At 39.5% G+C, this 4,262-nt stretch overlaps 1 long non-coding RNA gene across 1 annotated transcript; it reads left to right on the top strand.

Annotated features, from left to right (window-relative positions):
- The first annotated feature begins 415 nt into the window (after nucleotides 1-415).
- Nucleotides 416-2,050, top strand: LOC146830666 (uncharacterized). Its single transcript, XR_014961184.1, has 3 exons — nucleotides 416-1,387; nucleotides 1,474-1,525; nucleotides 1,874-2,050. It is a non-coding gene; the product is annotated as an uncharacterized LOC146830666 (long non-coding RNA).
- The last annotated feature ends 2,212 nt before the right edge of the window (nucleotides 2,051-4,262 follow it).

A 4,262-nucleotide genomic window follows, 5' to 3' on the forward strand; every position in this document is an offset into this window, starting at 1 on the left:
TTGGCCCAGGGTTTGTTGTGAATCTGCGGATGTTGAATGTTCATTGTTTTCACGATGCAACGGTCGGCGGAAGAGAGGTAGAAACAGGTAAGTGCATTTGTATTTTACGTTTAAAGTTGCACTTTGAGAGTTAGTGGGAGGTACATAGATTATGTTATGTTTGATATCTAATTCTTTGTTATGTGTCTGGTTTTGTAGGGTCGTGCCGGTGCTGCGGCGTAACTTCAACGAATAGGTAAAAGTATGCCATTTTACATCACTTCATTAACTTATTGGTGTAGTGTTAGACGTTTTATCTTTATGTCGTTTTCTTTGTTATGGATTTCGTAGTATAGCAATAGGGTTTTTGGCGTCGCAAGTGTGGGGTCGTTTTCGTGGGGTTGGGCCAGGGTTTGTTGTGAATCTGCGGATTTTGACTGTTCATTGTTTTCCCGATGCTACGGTAGGCGAACAGAGCTACAAACAGGTAAGAGAAAGTTTTAATATACGTATACGTTTAGAGATAGCCTTTGAGAGTTAGTGGGAGGTAAATAGAAAATGTTATGATTTATATCTCATTCTTTGTTATGTGTCTGTTTTTGTAGGGTCGTGCCGGTGCTGCGGCGTAACTTCAACGAATAGGTAAAAGTATGCCATTTTACATGACTTCATTAACTTATTGGTGTAGTGTTAGACACTTTATCTTTTTGTTGTTTTCTTTGTTATGGATTTCGTAGTATAGCAATAGGGTTTTTGGCGTCGCAAGTGTGGGGTCGTTTTCGTGGGGTTGGTCCAGGGTTTGTTGTGATTCTGCGGATGTTGACTGTTCATTGTTTTCCCGATGCTACGGTAGGCGGAAGACAGCTAGAAACAGGTAAGTGCATTTTTCTTATACGTTTAAAGTTAGACTTGGTGAGTTGTTGGTAGGTAAATTTTATATGTCTATGCGTAATATTTCATTCTTTGTTATGTGTCCAGTTTTGAAAAGTTGGTCCGGTGCAGCGGCGTCACTTCGGCTATTAGGTAAGAGTACACCATTTTACAGCATTTAATGCTATTATTTTTGATTGTACTGTTAGACTTTTTATTTTTAGGTTGCTTTGGTTGTTATGGGGTTTGTAGTAGAACAAAAGGCTTTTGGGTGCTCGAAAGTGTGTGTTTTTAGTGGGGTTGGGGCAGGCTTTGTTGCGAATCTGCAGATGTTGACTGTTCATTGTTTTCACTGCGCGACGGCCGGTGGAAGGAAGCGACAAACAGGTAAGTGTACATATTTTATACGTTACAAGTTGCAGTTGGAGAGTAATTATGAGGCAAATAAAATATGTTTGTGATTTTTTTAAAGTGTTTGTTATGTCTCTGTTTTAGGAGGTTCGTACCGGTGCAGCGGCTGCAGGGAGCGCTTTAGTCGGTAAGTATGGTGGGGGTTGCGGGAGTTAGGTAAGGCATATTGTATGTTTTTGAAGTAATTAGGTTTTGTTTTCTGTTTATTTACAGGGCTTCAGTGGTCTGGCTCGTGGCGTCGCAGCGGTGTATCTTCGGCGATTAGGTAAGAGTACGTCATTTTTTTTCATTGCATTTCTCGATTTTTTTGGGGTACCGTTAGACGTTTTAACTTTAGGTAGTTTTGTTTGTTATGGATTTGTTGTATAGCAAGAGGGTTTTTGGGCGTAGGAAGTGTTGTGTATTTTGACTGGGGTTGGCCCAGGGTTTGTTGTGAATCTGCGGATGTTGAATGTTCATTGTTTTCACGATGCAACGGTCGGCGGAAGAGAGCTAGAAACAGGTAAGTGCATTTGTATTTTACGTTTAAAGTTGCACTTTGAGAGTTAGTGGGAGGTACATAGATTATGTTATGTCTGATATCTAATTGTTGGTTATGTGTCTGTTTTGGTAGGGTCTTCCCGGTGCAGCGGCGTAACTTCGGCTATTAGGTAAGGGAACGCAATTTTACCTCGTTTTATTTAAATAGTTTTTGGGGTACTGTTAGATTATTTGTCTTTATGTCGTTTTCTTTGTTATGGATTTAGTAGTATAGCAATAGGGGCTTTTGGCGTCGCAAGTGTGGGCTCGTTTTCGTGGGGTTGGGCCAGGGTTTATTGTGAATCTGCGGATGTTGACTGTTCATTGTTTTCCCGATGCTACGGTAGGCGAACAGAGCTACAAACAGGTAAGAGAAAGTTTAATATACGTTTAGAGATAGACTTTGAGAGTTAGTGGGAGGTAAATCGAATATGGTATGATTTATATCTCATTCTTTGTTATGTGTCTGTTTTTGTAGGGTCGTGCCGGTGCTGCGGCGTAACTTCAACGAATAGGTAAAAGTATGCCATTTTACATCACTTCATTAACTTATTGGTGTAGTGTTAGACGTTTTATCTTTATGTCGTTTTCTTTTTTATGGATTTAGTAGGATAGCAATAGGGGTTTTTGGCGTCGGAAGTGTGGGGAACTTTTTGGTGGGGTTGGACCGCTGTTTGTTGTGAATCTGCGGATGTTTACTGTTCATTGTTTTCCCGATGCTACGGAAGGCGGAAGGCAGCTAGAAACAGGTAAGTGCATTTTGTATCTACGTTTAAAGTTGGACTTTCAGAGTTGTTTGTAGGTAAATATAATATGTCTATGCGTAATATCTAATTCTTTGTTAGGTGTCCATTTTTGTACGGTCGGTCCGGTGCAGCGGCGTCACTTCGGCTATTAGGTAACAGTACGCAAATTTACATCTTTTCATTTAATTGCTTTTGGGTGTAGTGTTAGACGATTTGTTTTTAAGTAGTTTTGTTTGTTATGGATTGTTGTAGTATAGCAATAGGGTTTTTGGGTGTCGAAAGGGTTGTGTATTTTTAGGGACGTTGGGCCCGGGTTTGTTGCGAATCTGCAGATGTTGACTGTTCATTGTTTTCACGGCGCGACGGCAGGTGGAAGGAAGCGACAAACAGGTAAGTGTATATATTTTATACGTTTAAAGTAGAACTTGGCGAGTAATTAGGAGGTAAAAATAATATGTTGAGGATTGTTTTCGACTTGTCTGTTATGTCTCTTTTCGTCACACGGTTTCTTGTGAATCTGCGATTGTTGGCTGTAATTTGAGTTTTAGATGCTACATTGGGCGGAAGAGAGCTACAAACAGGTAAGTGAATGGTTTGTATACGTTTTTTTTAGTCTCGTATCAAGGTAAGTTACAGGTCTTATTAGCAAGGATTAATTTTTAGTCTGTTTATTTTATAGTAATACTGGTGTTTTGTGACGACAGTACTGTCATGTGTATTGTGTGTTATAAAATATGTGAGTATGTCAGGGTGGGGCACGTTTTTGTGATGAATCTGCTGTTTTGGAAGTGTGTCATCCTTTTCTAGATCGGACGGTAGGAGTGACGCAGCTACAGACAGGTAAGTGCGAATCTTTTATACCTGTTATGTTTTATTTGAAAGTATTTTAAATGTAATTATAATCTTTGCGTTATTGGTGATGTATTTGTAATGCAAGGTTATCTTATTTATTGCTGGGTGTTAGACTGCAAAGTTGATTGTGAGACAGGTTTAGTGACGAAAGTACTGTCACGTGTATTGTGTTTGATTCAATATGTGAGTACGTCAGGGTGGGGCACGTTTTTGTGATGAATCTGCTGTTTTGGGAGTGTCTCATCCTTTTTTAGATCGGACGGTAGGCGTGACGCAGCTACAGACAGGTAAGTGCGAATCTTTTATACCTGTTATGTTTTATTTGAAAGTATTTTAAATGTAATTATAATGTTTGCGTTATTGGTGATGTATTTGTAATACAAGGTTATCTTATTTATTGCTGGGTGTTAGACTGCAAAGTTGATTGTGAGACAGGTTTAGTGACGAAAGTACTGTCACGTGTATTGTGTTTGATTCAATATGTGAGTACGTCAGGGTGGGGCACGTTTTTGTGATGAATCTGCTGTTTTGGGAGTGTGTCATCCTTTTCTAGATCGGACGGTAGGAGTGACGCAGATAGAGACAGGTAAGTGCGAATCTTTTATACCTGTTATGTTTGATTTGAAAGTATTTTTAATGTGATTATAATGTTTGCGTTATTGGTGATGTATTTGTAATACAAGGTTATCTTATTTATTGCTGGGTGTTAGACTGTTTAGTTGCTTGTGATACAGGTTTTGTAACGAAAGTACTGTCACGTGTATTGTGTTTGATTCAATATGTGAGTACGTCAGGGTGGGGCACGTTTTTGTGATGAATCTGCTGTTTTGGAAGTGTGTCATCCTTTTCTAGATCGGACGGTAGGAGTGACGCAGCTACAGACAG

The sequence above is a fragment of the Triturus cristatus genome, chromosome 5_1 (assembly GCF_964204655.1).
Source record: "Triturus cristatus chromosome 5_1, aTriCri1.1, whole genome shotgun sequence".
In the NCBI taxonomy this organism is placed as follows: Eukaryota; Metazoa; Chordata; class Amphibia; order Caudata; family Salamandridae; genus Triturus; species Triturus cristatus.